The sequence below is a fragment of the Pinus tabuliformis genome, chromosome X (genome assembly GCF_031772625.1).
Source record: "Pinus tabuliformis cultivar Carrire ecotype Pingquan chromosome X, CPIR1, whole genome shotgun sequence".
NCBI classification, from domain to species: domain Eukaryota; kingdom Viridiplantae; phylum Streptophyta; class Pinopsida; order Pinales; family Pinaceae; genus Pinus; species Pinus tabuliformis.
Genome location: NC_142308.1, coordinates 61654923 through 61681198, shown reverse-complemented (window position 1 = coordinate 61681198; position 26276 = coordinate 61654923). Strand labels below are relative to the sequence as shown.

At 37.3% G+C, this 26276-nt stretch overlaps 1 pseudogene; it reads right to left on the bottom strand.

Annotated features, from left to right (window-relative positions):
* Positions 1–19721: 19721 nt before the first annotated feature.
* On the bottom strand, positions 19722–21367 carry LOC149138328 (uncharacterized; annotated as a pseudogene).
* Positions 21368–26276: the final 4909 nt, after the last annotated feature.

Below are 26276 nucleotides of genomic sequence, written 5' to 3'. Positions count from 1 at the left end.
CGCGTGTACACGCAGGTTGGCTTCATTAAAAGCGCGTGTATGTGGAAAACTCGTTTTGGTCCATGGCGGTTAGTCCTTGGAAGTTGTGCCTATGGTTTTGGACCTTGGTGTCTCGACGGACGTGTTGATCCCTAGTTTTTAAAGTTGATGGTATTAGATTTCTATGGTTGTGGCCCTTGGTATTGAACAAGGCCTAAGGCTATATAAGGAGAAGGAAATCATTAGGCAAAAGTTATCTGAAATGTCTTGAATATCTGATGAAGCATTAGATCCAGTATGCAGGGTTATGGGTTGATGATGCATTGCTTGATCTGAGCTAAGGAGAGATCTCACCTGTTGATGGAGAACTAGATCTAAGGAGAGATCGGGATCAAATGGTTTGAAATGAACTATCTTTATGATGCTTATTCTAGATCTACATACTGACGCATGTATTGTTCTATAAGTGTTATGAGTATGACTGATGTCTGGTACAGCTGCAAGTTATGAGAAATTATTTTTAGATCTGTACGCGGGTTGGCTTTGATAAAAGCGCGTATACACGCGGGTTTGATTCATCGAAGTAGCGTATACATTGTAAATCTTAATATTTGAAGTTGCAGATGGATCTGATGATTATTACAGAGTTCTGTGTCTGCTCTGTGTTCTGGTGACTGTTGTTAACAGGGTTTCAGTGATTCAGAGTTTGATGACTGTTTTGAGCTTCAATGATAGTTATGGGTCCAGTATGAAAATTGGATGAAAAGTGGCCTTTCAGATTATGTGTTGTGCTTCAGTGTATCCAGTCTGAAAATTGATGAAACGTGGTACCTGGAGGTGAGAAGATTGTAGGCAAGCACCTACGTACTAGTATCTAAGCTAGTACAAAAGCTAAGGGAGATCTTTGGAGCATTGTAGCAGGTAGTAGCCTGCGTACTAGTAAATGGATCGGCTAGTACAAGAGCAAAGGGGGTTGTAGCTCCCGTACTGGTATAAGACTGCACCAGTACAAACATTGTAAAAGGATTTTCTTATTAAGAAGAAGATTGAGATGACTTGCAGCAGGTGGTTTTCACCCACATTGGGTTTCCACCTTATATCTTTGTGTTCATGTGTGTGGCTCTTGTGTGATGTTCTGTTCTGTTATTCTGCACCTGTTTACTGTTAATATGCTTAATAATGATCTGATGCATTTACTGAAGATAAGCTAACTAAATCATAAGATCTCTGGATATACGCTAGTTGCTTTAGACACAGTAGCGTGTACACGCGGGTTCACTTAACTGAAGTAGCGTATATGTTTCTGAGCATGAAATTGAAAAGTTTGATTGATCTGATAATACTGATTCACCCCCCCCCCCCCCCCCCCCCCCCCTCTCAGTATTATTTCCAACAGAAATATCCCATTCTATCAATGACAATGGGAAAGTGATAAATCAATGCCATCAAAGCCACTCTTCAACACCTTACTTTGGATTTTGAGGAGCTTCATTCTTCACCCTACAATATTCAAACTGGTTTCTCTAATTTTCCCTGAGGAAAAATTGTAACTTTCCATTAATGTGGAAAATTGCATGTAGTAGATGCCTGTGGCATATGCAGTCTGTTGGCCATAGCCTTTAAGTAGATATCAAAAAACATATGACCAAAGTCATGTAAAAGTATATCTCTACATATATTACCACGTAGGGTATACTGATAAGTCTAAAAGCAGTAAGTTAAATATATACATATCATCAACAAGTAGTTGTAATAAACACTACTAAAAATTTTCAAAATAACTTGGGGCCTGGAAGCCCTTGGATATGCCCTATCAATATAGGTCCAGTGATAGTACTAGTATTGTTCCTCTCCAATCTTCTCTTGTATTAACCACAGGCCATTGGGATGTGTCGTAGCCTCCTTAGATAGTTTGTCAGCAGTCGAGTTACATTCCCTATGGCCTTGGCGAAGAGCATGAGAATATCAAAGAATGTAGAAGTATCCCTTATACTTCCATTAAGGAAAATGAGCACATCATCTACAAAGAGTAGGTGAGTGAGGAAGCATTGATCAAATATTTTGAGTCCTTGTAGTTGCCCGTCCTTCTTGGCAGAAGCAATGAGTCTGCTAAGTCCTTCCATTACGATCAGAAAGAGTAGAGGGAAGAGCAGGTAGCCTTGCCTTAGACCTCGTTTAGCATGAGAGAAGTGAGATGTAGAGCCATTAATCAGGACATTGAAGGAGGTCGAGGTGATGCAACATATAATCCAATCTATGAAGGGAAGGGGGAAGCCCAGGTGGGTGAGAAGCATTTTAATGTAGAGCCAGTTGACCCAGTCGAAAGCTTTAGCAAGGTCAATTTTGAGAATGGCCCCTTTGAGTTTTTTAGTCTTCATGGAATGAAGGGCTTCCTGCGCTGAGCCAATAGCCTCATGGATTTGTCTGTTATGGAGGAAAGCAAATTGTTCAGGGAATATGTGAGAGGATAGAATGGGTTTGAGGCGATTGGCTATGATCTTGGCGATGATCTTGTAGAGACAGTTACAAAGTGAAATGGGTCGGAAATAATTAAATGATGAGGGGGAGTCAGATTTGGGAATAAGGGCAATGAAAGTGGAGTTGATGGCTACATACATGTGCCCAGATATTACCAGAGTTGATAATGGAGAGATTTAGGAGGTGGTTCCAAAAGGCCTCTTTATTATGACAAGGGTCATAAATATTGACAATCTTGAGATCCATGCCCAGGTCCGAGGAAAAAATATCCATGCCGATAAATCCAGCGCCACCCCAGGAGGCCTTGAGATGAATAGTGCGAGGATTAATACCCAGGGCCAACCCACCCAATCGCCCCATGACATCAAGGGACTAGAAGTTCCATCCTGGTTTCAATGATTGAAGTATGGGAATAATTTGATCAGCCAACCCAAGGTTTTCTTGTAGAAAATAATGTCAACAAGCTCAGATTCAAATAATCATCTAAGGGCTAGTTTTTTGGGAGGGCTAGCCAGACCTTGACAGTTAAATGAAAGCCACTTCATGGGGGAGACAGAGGGAGGGTAGCCTGTGCTCTAAGTACCCAGTCGAGAGAGGATTGTCTACCGGAAGCCACTTCGACCCCAGCAAGAAGGATGGCCTTCGACAAATGAGATTTACACCCCTTAGTGGATTTAGGAGTGCGGGAGGGGGAAATCAGGCCCAACCCGGAGTTCACAATGGTCTCTAAAGGATGAGAAGAGAGGGGATGGCAGTTGTAAGGGTGCGAGTGTCCAGAGATGCTTGATGAAGAAGCATGAGGGGGGGAAAGCTCTAGGTCAAGGATAGAGGGTGGAGCAGTAGAGATGACCAGAAGGTGGGAGACAAGGGAGCAAGGGATGGAGTGAGGAGTGAAATCCGGGACAGATTCAAATGCAGAGTGCAAATGTTGTGAAGAGCATGAAAAAGTAGATGCAAAAACAGAGCAAGGGAGAGGAGGAATACCCGTGGATCGAGTAGCCTCAACAATAACCCTTGATCTTGTCATTAGTGGGGAGGGAGGATGGGGAGTACTCGAGGATGGCATTTGAGTCGATACTCCTTTCTTTGGTAGAGGAGCATTTGCTGGAGGAGTCTGCTTAGGAACAAAAGATGATTCCCTATCTGCAACGTTCTCTAATAGTTTAGATGGGGGCGAATCTTTACAAACCAATGGACATTCCTTGTAGAGGTGCCCAACCTTATGGAACCTACGGCATCTGAACGGTACTCCTTCGTAGTCCAGTATTTGTATCCTGGTGAAATTTTTCCACTGCAGTGTGATTTTTTCCTCCAACCCTTCTCTAGTATCCAAGTAGACCAATATGTGGGCCAGAGACCGGTTTCCAGATTTGATGTATGATTTGTTGAAGTCCAGATAGGTGTCGAGTGCATTGCCAATGCGAATGAATATATCTTCAGACCAAAAGTGTAGGGGAAGACCAGGAATCCTAACCCATAGTGGTCCAACTCCAATTTGTTCCCTCTCTAGATCAAAGAGCGGGCTCCAGCGCTTTAGCATGACTGGCACCATCTTGATGTGCCAATATCTGGTAAGAGCCCAATTAGTGTATTCCTCCTACTGAAAATGGAGCGCAAACCACCCTCGAGCCAACTTTTGCACCTCTGGGAGGTCCTTGAATATGTTCCCCAAATCTCCTTGACCAACAGTTTGAGCCTCTCAGCAGAATAGGCGTGGCCCCAAACCCTACCAGTCGTGTTGAAAACTTCCCCCATGTTAATCCCTTCCCTAAATTTTAGGGTCGGGTATTTACTCATGGGCTTCACACACCTGATTTTCTGCTTCCTTGGTCGAGGCACAATCAAATGATCTTGCAAGGTGTCTAGAGAGCCCAGCTGCTCCTGTTGGGACTGTTGAGCTGAGTGGCGTACTTTTATGACCGGGGTTTCAAAGCAGTCGGAGGGGGTGGATGAGGATTTTGGCGCCGTAGCAGGAGTGGAAGCAGTAGAGGACGAAGGCGGGACAAGTTTGGGTGCTAATTTGAAACCTGCAGAGGAGGGAGCATGAAGGGAGTCAGATGAGTCAAATTCCCTAATGGTGATGGCTCAAAAGGAGGGGAAGATGACATGCAGGAGGTTATCATATGGAGGGTTGCCGGTGATAAGGGAGGGTAGTCAAGCTACGGGGAGTCAATGGATAGAGCGGCGAAGGGGAGACCAGCGGAAGATGGACTTGGGAGTGAAATGGCGGGGGGGCGAAACAGAGATGAGCAGATCAGATGGTTCCTGATAACCAATAGGCGAGGAAACCATTGTAGGGTTAGGGCTTCTTCAGATAGAAACATGGGGGTTGGGGTCGGCGGATTAGTCCACATCTTCGAGCTCCATGTCTGACATTCTGCAGCAAACCCGACAGTAGCAGAAAGCAACAGGTGACAATGACGATTACGAAAAGCATCCAACCGTTAATGGTGAGAAAGACAACGTGAGACAATGAAACCCTAACCGAAATCCATCTTCACTTCCTCAAGTTTCCAGAACACAGTTATTTGTATTTATTTTCTCTAATATTTCTATGTAGGTTGAGATTTCTTTAGAAATCTTGACCCAACATCAACGGGCTCTTTAGAAACTAGAGGATGAGTGTGTAGCTATACACTTTTGGCATGAATAATTCTAGTCTTAACAAGTGGTAGTCATGTAGAGTTACTCTCCCCAAGGACACCTTGAAATAGTTCCTTTAAACTTAGAAGATTCTCCTCTTTCAAACCTAAATGCTCTTATTCCCATAAATTTGCAAACTAGAACTCATGCATAACAGTTTCATCCTCTCTCAAGATTTTTTAAATGCAATGTTTTTTTTATCACTGTATTAGGCATCTTGTACAGGGACTATAAATTCAAATATATTCTAAAAAAAATATTTTATTTTCCCTCTATCTAGATAAAAATGCTCTTATAAACAACAATTATGCTTTAGAGCTTGGTAATCCTAGCAAGATGTATTTTTTTGAATGCATCTCCTCAAAGAAAGTTTGCTAATATAAAATATATCCTAGTTCTCATCGCAAAAGGCAAAAAAATAAAGCCCATTTGGTTAACCTCGAGGACTACCTCAAGTTATCATGAGTCAAACGTGAGATCTCTCCCCTAAAGTTGGGGAGGTCTCAAGTTCAGCTCTCTGAATCCCCCCTGGGGATAAACTCCATAATCAATGGAAATGGTTTACCTTGTTTACCATCCATGGATCATGGGGAAGTACTCATAGGGTTTTATTTGGAAAAACAAATCCCAATTGGGGATAGGCTTTGGCTTATCAAGAGTAGATGGGTAGCTAGTAAGTAGAAGTACTATTAACATTATTGAGTTACACAACCACTAGAATGTTAGAAGGTGCAATCACTATAAAATAAGATGCCCCCTAAGAGTTAAGAATATATTCACCATTAATATCCATATTTCATGTTATTATAGAAAATTTGCTTGAGGAAAGGCTCAGATAAGGACAATCATGATTAGATCATGGAGATGAATGTCCTATTGAAACCATTTGAACATCATTAATAGAAAGTAGTGGGATAGATCATTACAATATATGAGCATGCATTTCAATAAAGACAACACCCCTATGTTCAATTCCCATGTGAGTGAAAGGGTCATATAGACAATATGCCTTGAAAATTTCATTCTAACCCATAAGAATACAACAATGATTTTTAGGCTCTAACTTGTTCTTCTTCTCCTTGGCAATATGGGGCTATGTAATTTATCCAAAAAAACAAAATAAAAAATAAAAAATAAAGGTTAGGTGCCATACTATTAACAACATAGGTTGGTGTATGCTTGATGATAGAAGCAACATAGACCATTACTTCTCCCTAATAAATTAGGCTCCATTTGCTTGGATTTGAAGATGCATTGAGCCATTTCTAGGATAGCTTTATTCCTCTTGCAAGAAAATTGTGTCCTTGTGAAATAATCTTATACTAAGAGATTGCATCATTTCTTAGAAATGTTTGGACATTGCTGCTTGTATATTGTTCTCCTCAACTATCCGCTAGAAAGTTAATTTTTTTTCTTAAATTGATTCTCCACTAATAATTGAAATCCCTTGATTTTTTTCAAAAAATGCATCCTTGAATTAAATAACATATATCCAATAAAGATAGGAAAAATCATCGATAAAAGTAAGGAAGTACTTACATTCCTCCAAAAAATGAATGCATGGGCCACACATTCCATTATCAACCACTATAATAGGTTAAGGATCTTATCTCACTTTAAGAAAAAAAACCTTAATGGTGTTCCCTCATGGAGACCCTTCACATGGATCATTAAGTGGTCCAACATGTAGAAATCCATCAATGATCTATAAAGGACTCACATCATTGTGTGGCCCCAAATTTTGAAAGATCCAAATGTTGATCCATAGTGCACTAGTATTGCCATCATTTTCCACCATTGTGATAAATGATTTTCGTTTAGAGGAAGGACAAAATCCCCTAACTCATACATATGATCAAATTCATCACTAGATCATAAGGTAACCATTTAAATCCAATCCATGTCTTTAATTATCCATTGATTTGGCTAGAAATCCATGTTTTTGTTTGTATCACTGATGTGTTAGATTGAAATAGTCGTTTTTGTTTGTATGAATGATGTGCTAGATTGAAAGAGCCAATATGCAATTGGCAAATGTGCATTGTAAGACAAATTCATTAAGTTTGATAATACCAAAGATATACACAAATTTTATAATAACCTAGTCAAAATTACACAAAAAAAGACAAAACACCAAAATATAAGTTTTCTACATTTAAGCACAAATACACATTAAAAAAAATACAAATCATCACAAAAAATGATAAATATTAAAAAAAAAAAACTAAAAAAAAAAAAAAAAAAAAACACTTTATAAAAAGGGTTAAAAAAATAGTGAAATGCTAATACACAAATAAAAAATGTGATATATTTATACAGAATTTAAATATAATCTTACCTTCCAAAAAAATTTAACAATTTTACATATACAAATTCTATTATCATTCATAAAGAGAAATAATTGTTATGTTTATTATTTATGTTGATATCTCGTTATGTTTATTATTTATGTTTGAGTTTTCATGTTGATAGACATGTCTATTTTGGAATAGGAATTCTAGAATTTTAATTTAATTTTCAATAACTAATAAATATATGACAAAGATTTAATTTATATTAAATACATTAATAATAATTAGGATAACAAATTGACAATTATTATGTCCTTTTTATTGTCCATGCGGAGGGTATAACACATTCAATAATGTGTTGACCTTGCTATTAAGCCGAGGTTGACTAAATATTAAACCGGCAATATGTAAAGTATACATTACAAACTATATATATATATATATATATAATTCTTATTGGTTCTCAGTCGTGGAGTCTTATTATGCAATTATGTTTGAGCCATCACTAGGTGCATTTGCAGTACTGACACCCATACGAACTGTTCACTGTGTTGAGACACGTCCACAATGAATGTTTAACATATTCTCCATCGTGTAACTGGTTCTCCAATGTGTTGACCAACTACTTCACCCTGCACTGCGTAACACACCCACTAAAGGTTCTAATGTAGTAATGTCCACGACGTTGAGACACGTCCATATCAAGTTAATGAACGGGGAAACAAACCAATCAAGTTCATGAACACATCTCTCGGTCTTGACTAAATCGATGTATGCACCATTTTAAATAATATGTTGACTTAATGTAATTTTCTAGCGAATCTGGGATATTTTATGTTTATGTTTCTAGTCGTTTACTTGAATTGATGTGTTACATTTATTTTTTATTTTTGTTAATGTGATAATTAGTATGTTATTAAATATTTATATTTAATTTATTTAGGTTTTTTATTATTTTAATGTATTTTTTATTTTATAAAAAAATTATGAGTAAAAGACGTAAATTATAATGGTACACAATTTTATTATAAATATGTTGTTTAATCACAATTTTAAACAGTGCATTGACTAATTTTTCCTATATTTTAAAATAAGTATAAACTTTAAAATTTCCATTAATTATAATATAACATATTAAAAAAATCACATTATTTTTATTTCCCAAATCTTTTCACTAAAAAAAAATTAATTTTCTGTATTAAAAAAAATTACATTTAAATAAATCATAAGATGTCATGTTCAAAACAAAAGACATATGAAGGTTTTAATAAAATCCTCATAATAGTCTCTAGTATCATTTTCTACGTATTAAATAAGGCCCTAACATAATTGACTATCTCTTTCACTACATATAATATTAATAATAATGTTTAAAAATAATATTGACTAGTGTATTTGTACATTATAACTAACATATAGATGCTCCAACTTAGACATTTTTGCGACTATGCAAGACACTTGATTTTACGACGTATAAAAAATGTTTCAATTTAGGAACATCATAATTTTACATTATGATTGTTCTAATTCGAAAACTTTGTGATTTTGTAAAATGATTTGGTCAAAATAATAATAACTATGAAACAATGAACTTAAAAAAGACAATTAACTGAAAGTTAATACAATCAAACTCAGTAGTTTGCACACATAAAATTTAAAACCAAAGCTTATATTTTGCTTATTATTATGATTACCTCTTTCTCAATCACCTCGATAAAAATTTCATTTTTTACTCTATTTTAAGTATATTTAAACTAAACCGGAATATCTACAATATAACCCTTATTCAAATGTAGTAATTGATTTATACTTTTTAAAGTTCATTAATTAGAGGAACACTAATTATACATCCTTGTTTTATGTCATATCTATCAAAAGTATTAACCATTTTAATTTTTTTTAACATATAAGTAATTGTGAGATATAAATTTATTATAATAAGAATAATACAATCACTTTTACCTTCCACAAATGATATTAAAGTGAGAAGATTAGCTTTATAATTTGACCTCGAGGTTGGGAATTGATATATATATTGATGATTGGACCTCTCACAAATGATATTAAAGCCACAAGTTGAGCCTTATAATTTGACGACAAGGTTGAGAATTGAAAAACCCGAAGTCCAAGTCAATCAATATCGAGGTTGCTTTTGCGTAGGAAAGAAGTTTCCAGGTAATTTCGAAGGTGGACTATGAAAAGGGTCGTTTAATATTGAAGTTATAAAAAGGTGAAAGTATCATTTTTGGGATTCAACTGCGTTAAGTAAGTCATTCAAACGTATGACCATTTCCATGAGAGGTAGTCGTAACTGACTAATTTCTCATGATTTTTGAATAGTTCACTTAGCACTCATTGCATCGGGTGATGCTCACAGGGGTGAAGAAGTGGGATTGAAACTAGTGAAAAGTGGAGAACGAATCACATAGCATCAATCATCACTTTTCACTAGTTTCAATCCCACTTCTTCACCCCTGTGAGCATCACCCGATGCAATGAGTGCTAAGTGAACTATTCAAAAATCATGAGAAATTAGTCAGTTACGACTACCTCTCATGGAAATGGTCATACGTTTGAATGACTTACTTAACGCAGTTGAATCCCAAAAATGATATCTAATATAATGCACTGCGTAAATCCCCCATACTTAAATTCAAAAAGAGTCAAGGGATCTCTACTTGAATGGTTCATGAGGCACAATACTTGCTAAGGTTTTGCAAATGGGGTAGCAAGCTAAGTGGGCTTGATTGTGGGGAAAAACTCCACAGTTAAGCGCGCTTGAGCCAGAGGAGTTCTGGGATGGGTGACCTCCTGGGAAGTCCTGGTTACCGGGTGCAAGCCCTGGAAGTGATGATTGATGCTATGTGATTCGTTCTCCACTTTTCACTAGTTTCAATCCCACTTCTTCACCCCTGTGAGCATCACCCGATGCAATGAGTGCTAAGTGAACTATTCAAAAATCATGAGAAATTAGTCAGTTACGACTACCTCTCATGGAAATGGTCATACGTTTGAATGACTTACTTAACGCAGTTGAATCCCAAAAATGATATCTAATAAGGTGAAAGTAATTTCCATGTACCTTCAAGGTGTACTATGAAAAGGGTCGTTTACTATTGAAGTTATAAAAGGCCGACATTAAAAAAAGATCATCCTGTTCTTTAAGTTATTTTATTGGGAGGATTATAAGGTTTCAATTAAAAAATATATATATAATGGGTTATAGAATATTTTTGTGTTTAATTAATATTAAAAAGAAATATGAGTAGTTTATTAAAATAATAAAAAAATGATATATTATGGATTAGTAGAAGTGTTTAATTAATATTAAAAAGAGATATTAGTAGTTTGTTTGGGGTAGCTTAATTGGTAATGGTCATGGAAATAAAGTCTCATCGAACCGGAAGCTTTGGGTTCAAATCTTCTATTATCTCCTTGATCCGAGTGAGAAGTTGGACATGATGAAGATGTAGTCTTACCAAGCTTTCAGAAAAAAGAAGGAAAAAGATATAATTATCTTATTTTTTTGTCCTAGATGGGTGACGATCAAGAATGAGGAGGAGATATTATTGCTTCACCTAGCTAATGTACCACGGGACGTGGGAGCACGCCCTCGGTGAGGTTAAATGAAGTTTTGTGCAAACATTATGAACCAAACATCATATATGGTGAAGCACTAACAAAGAGAAAAAGGTGGTTTAGGCATGTGGAGCACATGCATGATAAGAATACTCTCTTGATGTTAAATTCTTGGGCATACACCGTTGGCATTGCAATGGATAGGGGTAAACAATGGTCGACAGGGGATTCAAGTTAAGTGGTGGAACCTAGGTCTGTGGGGTCGTGTGTTTGGAGCATCCATGGGAGCAGTGGTGCTTCACACTCAATTGAATTCCCATCAAGGAGTGATTGTTACTCACCTCTAGGGTTTGCGGTCTCATTTGGAAATGGTAAATTTTTGAGGTATTATATTATTGATTTGTTCTAGTTATTTTGGTTGATATGCAGGGCAATCGGTGGGGAATGTGGGCAGGGGAGGAATTTGCAACTATTTTCGTCTCCTCTTTGGCACTCTAGCTCGAGTTATCCACTTCTCTTGTTTGGTGACCTTTGTTGTTAGCCATGGATCCTTTATTATGTTTATGATTGTGCCTTTCCTTTTCTATCAGTGGTCCTAGCTCCATTAATTCCACTTGGCTTTGTTATATTGCATGTGTGGTGCTTTTGGTGGTGGCTCCATAAGCCATTGGTTGGGTGATAAGAGTGATATCGGTGGTCGAGGAAGATTAAATTTGTTAATGTTTGTGCATTTCCTTCTTAGTGAGAATTTTTGGCTTCATATATCCCCTACTGGCTCTATTATTTCGTAAGCGTGATGTTTTTTGTTACATCTTTGTAATTCGATGATCTAGAATCGGGAGGGATATTGGTGGCTAGGGGAAATTAGTCATATCCTGCACTTGCGGGTAGTTGTCATGAATCTCCTCCTACGGTCTTTCCATGATAGTAAACGCTCAACTCCTAGCTTTAGTAATAGTTGGCAATCCCTGCTTATAATGCATCACCTCAAAATTTTGGGACATGGTTTGTACCTTTGCGTCCGACTACTTTTTCCTCCATGTTGTGTTAGTGGGCTCATGTTAGAAGGGGGTCACTTACTATCAAGAGCGGGCCCACCGAGGCCATACCCAAATGCACCATCAAATAAACAATTTTGCCTTCTGATACCAGGAGATCACGCCAACCCATATAGGAAGAACTCACTCAAGTGGAGGGGGAAGCTTCCCTTAGGCATCTCCTCTCAGATACGAAAGATCTTACTGATTGGGTTGATGAGATCCTGAAAATATATCATATGAGGGGTCAATTTAACCAATATACGCAAACAATGGATCTTTACCAGCAAATGAAGTTTCTATTGGGGTGGACTCTTCTAGACTATCATGAAACTCACATGGACATCCTTCACTTTCTTGAACACTTGCACATGCACTTGAGGGATCTAGACCAGAGGATAGAGAAGATCAAGCAACATCTTGTCATTCCTCTAGCGACAATAAGAACATCAAAAGATCCAATAGAACCTATTAAGGTTGCATGCTCATATTCAGACCCCTTAGGTTGATTGTGATATGGTTATTGTTTTTGATCTTCTATTTTTAGCCACTTTTGTACAAGGTCATTCATGCGAGTGTCTTAGTCTTTCTCTAGTTTCTTTTGTTTCTTTCAGTTCTCAGTTCTCCCTCTCCTCCTTAAGGAGAATCTATTTTTGGATATGGTCAAGTGTCCCCTCTAAGAGACTAACTTGACTTTTATAATCCTCTACATAAATCCCAATTTTTGTAGTTAATAGAATTCAACCCAATATATATATATATATATATATATATATATGATAAAATAAAATAAAAATATTGAAAGAGAAAAAATATTTAGTTCTTATTTAAATTAAAAAGAAATAAATTGTTTTAAAATTTTATTATTATAATAGCTATTTTAACCCAAAAAAAACATTATAATAATTTAATTAATATAAGTTATATATAATGAATTTTTTATCTGTAAATAGTGAATAATTTTGATAAATCACTACAAGTTTAAATCTTATATTAATATCTGTGATCTGCAATTATGAGGAAAAATATATATAATAATATTAGAAGATTTTATAATTGAACATATAATTTTCCTATTATAAAACATAAAAAATATTAGTGTAGTTATATAACGTTAAATGGTTAGCCCAGAGGGTTAGTTCAATAGGTCAAGTTCTCGTTGTTAAAACCAATTTGTTAATGGGATGTCACGAAGTCAATTTTCCTCGATGCTCTTAGGGTTAGGCTTTGCTAATGAGCCAGTGGGAAGTGATCTCTTCGAGTGGATTTGCCCGGATAGTTCCGTGAACATAAGAGCCATTGATCTCTGGTGTACGTGAACCACAATAAAAATAAATAAATAAATTGTTGGTAATAACCAATAGACATTAAAACATTTATCTCATTATACATTTCACATCACCAAGGTTTTAAAATATCATAAATAAATAACTAAATTATAACTTTATTTTAAATTTTAAATTTTAAAAATAATTAATATATGAGTTAAACACACACACATATATTAAAACCACATAACAAGATTCTTAATTATGTAGATTCATCCATATTTTACTTCGGAAATTTTTAACCTAAAAATAGACTTTATTACAATAACATGCACTAATACCATGGATTACTAATACATCATGCTCAAAAACCATAACTCAAGTACGTGAAAACTACTAAAAATATTTTAGAATATTCTAAAAAGGTTAAATCACTATCATCCAATTGATAATTACATTAAAATTCTTAAAGTCTTTGTTGGAAACACTAAGAGGGGGGTGAATCAATATTTCTTAGCAATTAGTAACGTATTAATATTTTTTAGTGCATTAGTTAATATTCAACATCATTTCAATATCATAAATATGTAGTGGACAATGAACACAAGAAATTATAGGTGGAAAACCCGCTTTGGGACAAAAAACCACCAAACGCTTTTCTAATAATTTTATGAGTACATAAAAAATGCTTCAGCTCCCACTAAAAGGGAAGCGCCAACTCCCTCCTACTCTAGAAAAGCGTTCATTTTTCTAGCTCCCACTGGAAGGACACTCCAATGACCTGGATTTATCAACAGTTAGTTGAAAGGATGCTCCAATAACTTAGAAAGCTCCAACTTGCCCTAGCACCACCGTACCATCGTGAAGTGTTTTCAGGCTTCGACTCGAAGGTGACTTCAATCACCAACCTCACACCACCCAACCTCCCTAAAAATGATAATAAATTAAGTGAACTATTGTGGGCTCCCATACCATGGACAATGGTCGACTTACATCAGCAAGAATATAACAGTGAAATCCCAAATACAAATGCCCTTACTATAAAACCCTCATAGATCCCTTACTAATAGATTCAACCAATGAATTCCTTCAAAGTTGTTGTAGTAATGATGATGAAACTTTTCTACCCTTACCGCTGAAGGCAATGATGAAAAATGCTTAGTAGAACTTGATGAACAAATTGATTGAATGATAACTACAGTTAATTAAACCATTTCCATTAAGATCATTGATGAAATAGATGCGAAGGCCCTTACTGTAGTTAGAATGAATGCCATGTCCTTCTCTAAATGATGGTAACACACATCTAGAATAGAACCCTAGCTACTGTAGGATAGGAACCATGTAACTCTCATTGAAATAATGCTTCTAAATTCTTTTTCCAATTGACAAATGCTTTCTGCCTTACAGTAGCAAAAGTATTAGATGTATCATTCAATGAAGAACTCCATACCAAGCAATAACAAAATGTAATCTCAAATCCCACTTTTACTTTCAACATTGTGTTTTCACTTTTAACTGTGGATTAATCTAGGCTTCAATAAGTCAAGCAGGAGTACTCAACAATTGATTAATATGATAAGTCAACATACTTGTGACTTGAGAACAAGACATTAGCACTAAAATTTTTGTGTTGCATCTTCTATACTTATATTTCGCAAGGTTGACTTAGCTGGTATGTAGCTTGAATTCTTGATTAGGTCATATATAGATATATATATCACAATTTGTATTTCATTGCAAGTGTCTTCTAGATAGAGAGGTGAAGAGTCTTGAAATATATGCTTGTAAGCTTCAGAATGATAAGGTTTCTCATGTTTCTTCGCTTGTAATGGAGGTTACTCAAGCTCAAACGTTTAGATTTCTAGAGGAGCCGTAATCCTGAGATAATGAGAGTGCTTCCACGTCAAACTTTTACATTGTTGGAGGATCAACCATAAGAAATTAGGCTACACATCTCAAGGTTACTTTTGTTTGGTACCTCAGGACATTGTTGATTTCCACTACTCATCTTTAATTCTTTCGAGCTTCAAACCATAGACAAGATTTGTAGGCTTTAAATAGTACAACAAGTAAGTTTTAATCTTGTCTCAATGAACTAGGTTTTAATGCAATACTTCTACAACTTCCGCTGGATAGATATGCCACATAAATAAGAGATCGAAAGTTCTAACCTTTCAGAATTGATGTAGAAGTTTAAGGTATTTACATCTGTCTTTAGGGATGAAAACCACAAAGAAATATCAGTTTAGACTTGAACAAAATACTCTTGTTCATCCACAAATGATGAAATCCCTAAACAACACAAACTTCGATGCTCTTGAAATGTGCTTCCTACAATAGCCGAGCGAAGAACCCTCAATAAATTCTAAAAAAATCCCTCAACCAAAAAAAATGTTGTCTTTTAATATGTCATTGTCTCCGCAAGGGTCAAAATAATATTTCAAACCTCAATTCTTCAAAGAAATAAACATTTTTGAACATCCTCTAGAAAGGATCTTGAATGCCTTTTTATAGATTTTTCTCTTGAATAGAAGGGGATCCAATAGGTGATCTGTTGGAGGATAATCCCTTTTGAAATTAGATTTTATTTAAATTGAAATCCAAGGATGAGGTCGTTTATCCTTTTCGAGTTTAACTTTTAATTTTTTTAATAAGGTTCAATACCCATTCAAACCCTTGATATGAATTGTCCTTTTGACCTCATTAACCCTTGGGTTTTGCTTGAGCCATAAAATTGGAGCTTTAAACCCGTAACATGATATGATATTTTGACTTGGTCAAAGAAGAGATGCCACCTTAATAACCTTTGGGTTTTTTTTCCCACACATTGAGGACTCCAACTTCAAATGAGGATATCTCACAAACAATGAAGAACCATGTGGCGTGCCACATACCACCGGAAGCAAATCAATGAGGAGAATCCAACAAGGATGATATGGACACGAAAGACCATGAATTTCCATGTCATATTAGTCAACCAAAGGCAGGGCATCTCTTGATGTTGCTTGGGTTGACATCAATGACAACCACCTATAAACAATCTCCCTATTTTGCATTGATGACAACATATGTACTCCCCCTGCGATCATTGCTCCCCTTGTCTCCATGCCTTTGATCTTCCTAACCTTCTTTCTCTCCCCCTTTGTCATCAATGACAGAAGGTGACTCCCCCTGAGAATCTGCCCGCTTCTTATGGACCTGTAACATGCTTGTGCTCCCCATGTATGCTTAGTTGAATAAAGAGTATTTGAGTTTGAACTTGGGAGAATAATAATTTTTTGTCGAAGATGTTAGCTATTTATTCTTTTGTACCAATGTATTCCACCTTTATATTTATTTCTGCTACCTTATTTGAAACAAAGTGATATTTAATAGGAATGCGTTTTGTTTTTAAGTGCACCACAAGATTCTTGGAGATGCTTATGGCGTTGGTGTTGTCGCAGAACATTGGAATGGACTCATCAAACTTCACCTGAAGATCCTAAAATGTTTGTTTCATCCAGAGAACTTGAGTACAACATGTTGTTGTTGTTATATATTCTGCTTCCACTGTGGATAAGCGAACTGATGATTGCTTCTTGCTCAACCATGATATGATACAAACACTTAGATAGAAATTTGCTCCATTGGCGCTTTTATGATCATTAACACTACCTACCTAATTTTCATTGGTATAAGTTGTGATGGTTAAGTCATTTACTTTTGGATACCATAAGCCAAAATCTATTGTTCCTTTGAGATATCGAAATATTCTCTACACTGCAATGACATGGATCCTTTTGGTGCTGCTTGGAAACATGTTACATGTCCAACTGCTTGAATCACATCTGGCCTGGAAGCTGTCACATATAGAAGACTGTCAATAATAGCTATATACATCCTCTAGTCTACATCTTTGGATAAGTCATCTATGCTCAACTTGCAACCTGTCACCATTGGCGTGTTGACTAGTTTACAATCTTCCATCTGAAACCTTTTCAACATTTCCTTGATATATTTGGTTTGACAGATAAATATTCCCTTGTCTTCTTGAGATATTTGAAGTCCCAGGAAGAATTTCAACTCACCAAGTAATGACATCTCAAACTCATTGTGCATATATGTTGTGTAACAACCCCGGGTTGATTTTCCATGTAATTGGAAGGAAAATATAAAGGAAAAAATAAGATCAAGGTCATGGGACACGTATTCCAAGTTGAATGAGGGGAAAAACATTAAAATGGATATTATTTTTGGTTAATTAATGGCTATGGAAATTGGCATTGGAAATGGCAAAGGCAAAAAGCAATAAATGGCAAATAATTAAAGGAATAAATGAAAATAGGAGAAAAGGAAGATGAAGGGACAAGAATATGCATGCAAGGGAAATTAGAGAGAAAATAAATGAAAATGGAAGAAAAGGGAAAAGGAAAAGGAAAAGAAGAGATGCCAAACATCAATGACAAAAAGGTATTTGAGAAGCAATTGATCTCTAAGAGAAAAGTGAGAAAGTACTTGGACACAAGCAAGCAAGCAAAGGACAATCAAGGAAAGCAAGGGAACGCAAGGAGAAGATTGGAAGAGCAGCTACAACAGGAAGATTTTGCAAGTAACAGGTTGCATGTGTGATTTCCTTGCTAGGATTTGAATGCATGGTGCATGCATTTGGTTTACATTATTAATGGTTGTCGTTTCCATGGGTTTGCCTGGATCTACAATGGTTACAACCTTGCCTTTCTATTTCATGGATAGCTATGGTATGATGGGATTGATTCTTGGTTGAGCTTTGGATTGCCGAAATATTTTGGATCCAAGTGAGGTGGTCTTAGGAAAATCCCAAGGGTCTGTTAGCGCTTGGAATTCACCTAGGCTGAGATAGACAAACTCTCAAGGCTACATCAAACCATTTCACCTCGTAGCTAGCCCTACGAGGTATGAGAAGGCTCTCTCGGGTCAGATTTGATAGATCTTTCAATAGGATTAGGCTAACCAATTAAGAATAAGGATTTTAGGCTATAAAATTGATAGGGGGTTTGGATTTAACGATTTTTGGGGTTTTTTAATGGAATGACGGGGCTTTTCTGGGCTACATGGGCAAAATCACAGCTTCAAACAGAAAAATATAATGACTACACAGGTTATCAACTGAGGTAAGGTAGGCATGCAATTTAACACCAAATCTGGTTTCAAATGGGATGGCAAGACTGGTGAGGAGCTAAGGAGGGCAGACAATAACTCTGAATCCTCCTTAAACAGTAGAAAACATCGAATGCGAACAAACTTATAGGAGGAGCATATAATACTATGAATTCCTACCTAATCACTTCATTTGTTCAGCTTGAAAGGGTCATGAAATGAAATGGAACATAACTGATTACATATGAGACAAAGGGAAAAACTTATGCTAAATCAACATACCACATGAATCTCAGCAAACAGAGCTGTGAAATTCCATTAAATTCTCTGTCATAAAACTGTACAATAAAAAGCTCTCTGCTTCTCCAGCAGCTCCCAGCGCTCAGAAAAAACTCTCCCTCCTTCCCTCTCTACTTACAAATGAATTTTTTAATACAATAAGTCAAACTACTGCCCAAAAAAAAGGGCGCTGTTTTAACGAACCTCACAAAAATATCAAACAAACTATAGCTGGGGAAAAACAAGTCGACCCCAAGATGAGGGATTTGTTTTATTATCCTTATTAACAAAATAAACTAAAAATAATCAGCGCTTTCCTGAAGGGAGAATGGCGCTCTTTCCACTGAATTCTGTTGATGGTTTGGCTAAGTTTGAGGCAAATCTGGTGAATAGGTGGCATTACAGGTGTCCTTCCCTTTGCTAAAAATAACATAGGCAATCGAAATCTTATTCTCTGCTGCTAGGTGTTCAATCGTCCTTTTTTAAGTTTCATTCACATCTGGAAAGTATATCTTCAAACTTATTTCATGCCTATTTCTGCGCTTTGACGTAATGGCTGCTTACTTTTTCCTCCTGTCATGTGTGACTCAAATCTGAGATCAATAATTTCAATGGCGCCATCACCTCTTGCTGCATATTAGAATCACCATCCTCAGTCCCATACTGGTTGAATGATGAATGCTTATAACTTAGTGCTTTTCTCAAGTGATTATCCCAAATGATTGTTATAATGCATTTTTATCCCAATTATTTCTTTCACATTCTCCATTTGACAGATTGCACTTGTGCAGGTATACTGTGGGAAGAATAACACCAGAGCCAACACGTGATATTTGCGCTGCTGATTTTGGTCCAAAAGCTCGGATATGGATGCGGTTCCCTTCAATGACATCGATGAGATCATCAACAGTGGCATCTTCCCTGAACAATACCTCAGCATTTGATAACAGAGTTTTTCGTTAACATGTGTTAATGCCATTGTGCTGTTGAAGGAAATGTCACCAGTCTTTTTCCTCTTGAAATGCATGCGATTGCATGTTGGGTAATGCTTTGCCTTTTTCAAGTAGCTCTGAGACAGCATTCTGTCCATAACAAACTGCAACGGAAGCTACTTCTAAACTGGTGGATTGAGCCTGCGCTTTTTGCTTTGATTTCCGTATCTTTTTCATCTCCTTTGCTTTAGCTTTCGTTTGGCATCTTTCTCCGCCTTTTTAAGAGCCATTTCATTGTAACGCCGCAGAGAAGCCCCGCCAGACTTTGGAGCTCTCCTAGTTGAATCTTTGCTTGATTGCCTGCCACCTGCGTTTGCCCTTACTACATACCTGTGGTAAGTTTTGTGAGATAAAATATTATTTCCATCAAAAACACAACCAGCGAAATGTCCTCCACTTACAAGCAACACAACCCTCAAGTTTTTCTGATCTCGAGATTCTTTAACCAAGGATTGCAACCTCGCAATCACCTCCTTGTCAGCCAAAGCTAAACCCTTAGCATCATTCTCTTTGACCATAGAGTTGTTATGTTCAGGAAGTAGATCCTCTCTGTCACCCAAAAACAAACTTTTCCAAATTGAGACAATTTCTCCAGACTGTAGGGATATTAAAATCTGGTTTTTCATATTCATGGATCTATTCACAGACTCGGTTTGAGTTTGCCAGCCACAAGTGATAGGATCATCCGACTCTTCATCTGATCCAGAAATACTAGAAATGTCATCATCTTTCAAAAATGTTCCCTGTGCTACTTCCTCAAATTCATCTTCATTGAGAGGACCTCTTCCAATAATTCTCCGTGAATTGACTGATGCAATAGCTTCTGACACCTGAGCTCTTAGATTTTCTTCCAAATTAGGAATATATTCTGCCATGCACATGCCATCAACCCAAACTGGAAGTGTGACATCTTCAATGTCAAATAACTCCTTCAATGTTTTTGACGCAACTAACTTTAGCTGTGGAGAAGATGGCATTTCAGATTGTCTTTTCCTTACAGGAAATATGACCTGTAAGAATATCTGCAGGCGGTGTTTCAATGGATACCCAACCAGAATATTGCTTAAATCAAGGTCCAAAAGGGGAACAGCAAACTTCACCGCATCTGGCCTCTCAATTCCAGATAACAAACCAATCTCCAGTCCCTCCCTAGGAATAATGGTGCTGATTTCAAATTTCAATCTGGGATCATCTAGTTCCTCAACACGCTTCCTTTGATAACCCATGTACAAATTCCTTAATTCAAGAATGAGTCGCAAAAGCCCTGATGGGTCTTTAATTTTCTAGTCACAAAAAATGTCCCAAATTGACTGAGATGTTTCTTGACCTTCACCTGTAAAGGAAAGGGGCTGAAAGCTATCATCATCCAGTCCAAAGATGATATCCGGTGCAGCCCAAGGGTATTGAGAATTATATATTACATCCCATTTAATGTAATCAAGACAACATGGTAAAAGTAAGGTGAAGCGATCTGCATAGCGTGCATTTCTTGAACCATAGGAAACTTGCTCAACCTCAATAAAATAATCTTTTGGTGTATGAAACCAGGCTGTAAGGCGTGCAGAGCGCTGCTTGTCCTCCCCAATCCCGGGCAAATAGTCACGTAAGCATTCTTCACCCTTATGTGAAGCACAGAGAGCTAAAAGAGATCCATACATGACTGAATCAAATTTCAAAACCATCCCTTTGAAATCCTCTAACAACTTGCAAGCTTTGGAATACCCATGTCGAGCTTTAACACAGCCTTTCCATGTTGCTTCATCCAATCAAAGAGCACATGAATCTCTTCACTGTCATCCAACTGCAATGGAGCTGTAACACCATAAAGACAACCAAAATATATACCTGCATTTTGCAATACCTGCTCTCCACAAAATATATATAAATGATGCTTTGAAATTGTGTTTGTGCAGGTAGAAGTTTTGAAGTTTGCTGCTGTCTTAAGAAGAGCTGAAGATAAATTACATAATTTGAAAAGCAACATTAATGATTTCTTCTTCAAAACCCTGTTTTGAAGAAGAATCAATCTCTGATATAAGACAGAGTCTAACAGGGTCGAGGGTGGAGATGCTTTACTTATGGAAGCCCTTGACGGGTGAGTGGAGACAGGAAAATTCCTCTGGGTATGGTGAAGGAATACTGAGCCATCTAAGATTGTTTTGGTTTTGTGCTCTCTAGACTGGTTTAGTTGAGGTCATGGTGGCTTGAGGGTGGAGGTGGAACCTCTGGAGTCCCTGCCTGGTTATGTTTGGTTTATCCCATGAGATCCCACATTCATGCTTAGAATATGGCATGGGGGTGATTGGTTGAAAGAAAGATTTGGTTTAGCCTAATCTATGGTTGGGTGGTATGTAGAAGTCCCTGACTTGGTTGGCATTTGCATATGTATTTATATGTCGAATCTTATTGAGACTAATGAGCACAAGTATTGGATATTTTATTGATTTTATGACTATTTTTTCATGGCTTCATTCTAGTTAATTGTTGGTTACATTTATGGTATACCCTCATTATGTGATGTGCTCTTGTTATGGATCCATTCCATGGTTTGATGGGTTTATGGTTATCTTATATGAATGTATAGGCTAATGTGTGTTGTGCAGCTAGTAAAATAGGGTGGCAAGCCTTCTTGATGATTCTCTAATGAAACTAAGAATTTATGGCCTACAGGTACCTTGACCACAAAGTGTTTGTTGAAATAATTATGGGTAGTTGGCCTGGAACTGGCCCTTAAAATCTAGATCAAGGTTTCTAGTCTCACCCTATGAACTAGGAAATTTCAGCTGCAACTGCACGAGGAAACCTGTGCATGTGACTGGAGCCTTCTGGCCACATGTACAGTTTGTCATGCATGTGGCTGGGTTGTAAAGTCGCGTAAAAAGAAAGTTTCGGCTTAGGGTTAGATCACCAGTGAATGTTGTTTGACATCTAGGCGATCAAGTGCCCTTGAGAGTTTTCAATAAGTTTAGTTAGTATACCCCACTTCCATAACTGAAACTTAGATTTCGGGTCATGTCATAGTACGCTCAACTCACCTTTACCTTGAGGGCTTGTAAAAGCAGGTAAATGTGGGGTGGGGTGGTTACAGGGTGGTATCAAAGTAGTTATGTTCCATGTAAACCTTTCTCTAGTACCAATGTCATAGAGTGGTATCAAAGTGAGGTGTACAATATTGGACCTTGAGGTACATGTAGATCGTTATGGTTATCATCCATGAAATATTGTTATAGTTTTTTATTATTATCATGCATAATTCATGATGTTTATATGTTGTTGTTATTATTATATATTGTGCTAATCTGGACTGACTTGTGCAGGCATAATAGCCTCCCCTGAGATACATTAAGGTATGACTTTGATTATGTCTGATATTTGGTTTATCTAACATGGTATGTTTGCAGAACAATATAAGGTCAAACATGAAGAGAATAATGGTGGATTATAGTTCACACGACTCCCAGTACAGGCCTGATGTGAAATAAATGGAATGGGAAAAGTCAGTTGAGTAGCAAGGAGAGGAATATTCTCTTGATCTAGTAGATACACTGAGGAGCCTGGGGGCAGAGATTAGAAGTTGCAAGGTAGAGAATACACATGTTGGTTGATTCATAGGAAATACTTTCAAAGGCTTAAGAAAAGTATGCTGAAGTCAATGTAGTGATTCTTCAAAGCCTTTTAGAGTTGCAAAATTAGGGACAACTCGGGATTAGTCACGGAGATAGGTAAGAGGAAAAGACTACTGGGGAAGATGGTAGCAGGTCCCAGAGGAGACACATGTTGGATAGTGATGACACGGTGAAGAGTGGAAGACTCTTGGATACACATGACAAGAGGATTGGTACGCATGGGTTTTATTATAGCTCTTCTTCCAGGAGACATCATCACCATCACTGCCAACATCATAAGAGGAGTGAGTATTTTCTAGAGGAGTTTAAGAAAGCCAAGCCTCCTTTTCTATGAGGAAATGAAAAAGTCATAATATGCATAAGCATGGTTGCTTGGGATGAGGAAATTATTCATATTGTGTAACTATTCAAAGAACATGAAAGGCAAGATAACTACCTTCAGCCTTAAGGGAAAGGAAAATATCTGGTGGGAAGATGTTAAGAATGTCAGAGGCATCAGAGAAGAGAATTTGACTTGTGGTGAGTTTGAAAGGCTATTCAAGAAGAAGTACTTGTATAAGAGATATTATGATGGAAAGGGCAAGGAAATTTTTGAGCTCGGGATGGGTTCCATGACAGATGAAGAATGCACAACCAAAATTATGGAATTGTTGAGATATGTGCCCTACCTCAAGGATGAGAAAGAAAAAATCCATAGGTTCATAAGTGGATTGCGTTTGTCATTCAACGACCGGATTGAGTTTGATGAGCCTCAGTCATTGGAGGAAGCCATAAAAAAATTGAAGCATTGCTATGAGCAGTCAAAGTGTAGGCCTAAGTTCAAGCGTGATTGGAAGGATAATGAGAAGACTAAAGGAAATGACCTAAGAAGCAAGGAAGATCTCAGGATGCATGTGACAAGGAAAATGTGGCTCGTTACAAGAAGTTTAATGCAACTGAGAAATGACATGGATCTCATCTTAGAGAGCATCAAAATAAAGGCAATGGTAGGGAACCATTGAAGTGTTCGATTTGTGGTAGAGACCATCACAAGAAGGATTGTCCATTGTACCAGGGTGGCAGGCCACAGATCTATAGTGCTCACGAGGTGCAAACAGTTGTAGGTCAGAGCATTCCTCGAATCTATGCAACATTTGATAACAGGCAGGAAGACCATCATGCATCTATTATTGATATGGAAGGAAGCTTTGTGATCAAGTTGTTCCCATTTTGGTTGATCTTGGATGTAATTATAACAATGTTAGTCTTAACCTAGTGGAACAATTTCTTTTGAGTAAATAAGTGCATGTAAAATCTTGGTTTATGTAGTTGGCTACAAGGATCAAGGGGTGAGATCTTGTGCATTTGAGCTTAATGGTATGCCTATGACAACACATATAAATGTGCTTCCTTTGGGTTCATATAGTATGATTTTGGACATGGACTGTGTTGTAACATTATTTGGTTTTGATAAGTTATTATATTAGCCAAAAATAATTTTAAAATGTTAAGTTAGGATATGGATGCAAAAGAAAGAAAAGTTAAAATGTTAGGCCAATTTAATGTTTTATAAGCATCCATATCAATAAAATGTTAGGTGTTAGCTGCCCTAAACAAAGAAGGCAAAAGAAAAATAAAATGTTAGGGAAGCAAAAAGAAAAGAAAAGCTTCATTTCATATTTTTATAAATGCACAAGCTGCTAGTCAAAATGTGCCACAAGTCAAATATCAAATGTGATCTTCATGTGCAGAAGCAAAAAGGTGAAGGAGTAAAGGTTTTGCTCTAAGGTTTTATATATCAATTAATTTTGGTATTAACCCCCTATTCCTAAGTCTTAAAACCCCCAAATCATTCCTCCGCTCATATTACCCTTCACCCACTTATCCCTAAGTTTTAACACCCCTCTCATACATTGCAAATATCCCTCTACGCATTAAATAATTCACGTTTGCCCCATTGGGTGTCTGGTCATGTCACAATAACTTTTTGCCACCTCTCACCCCATCTTCACCCATCTCCCAAGATCTGATGACCCACACACATTTCACGCCCCTCACCATCCAAAATTTATCGTCGGGGGGGGGGGGGGGGGGGTCCAAAATGTTCGGTATACGAAACCATGCCCACCCCTATGTATCAGCACCATGGATTTTCGGACCCCCCTTGGGTGAAACCACTAACCGCTCTCCCCTCGAAAAGTTGATTCCCTTACTGCCGATACCATTCTCCTACCCGTTGCGCTCCCACCACTCACCTTCCGCCACAACATTTTCCCGTTAAATCCACCAATCACCTCCACTCCCTCCATAATCAAGTCGTTAAGCAATCAATTGGCTTAGACATTAATCCAACGGACCTGTGCCACCTCCAACGGAAAAACCAGACTGATTATATAAACCTCCCTTTTGCTTGTGAACAGGTTACTAAATTCATGCATTATCACCGTTATTGATTTGTTACAGGTTTTCTGCACTAAAGCTTCAACTTTTTCACCCGCCAACGACACTGTTTGGTTAATCATTTTCAGCCTATTGCTTCTGTTCTTGCCTCCAAAACCTGACTCCTCTCTACGTATTCAAACTTCCAATCCAATTTTCACTCTTTTCCTTAGCTTTATCCAAAGATGCTTCCAAAGGACAAAGGACCAGAGGAAATTGTCAATCCTCTGATCTATCCTCCCATAGATTTTCACCATATACCTTTGGCTAACAGAGACTTTAAAATCCATGAAACTCTCTGTGAATTTGACCTCTTTTAGATGTATTGCTGGCTCGAGGACAAATACATTGAAAAGTCCAATGACATTCAGTTGTGGGAGTCCAGTTTACCCCACTATATTTTTCCTCATACCCACAACACCCCAGAGTTTGTTAGAAAGTGTCATGCATCATATTTTCCAAGTAAAAGGGCCATCATTACCCCCACTGGAGAAATTTTGTTTACCATCACTCCTCAGGCCATGGATCAAATGATGCAAGCCCCCACAGTAGATAATTCCATCCCCTT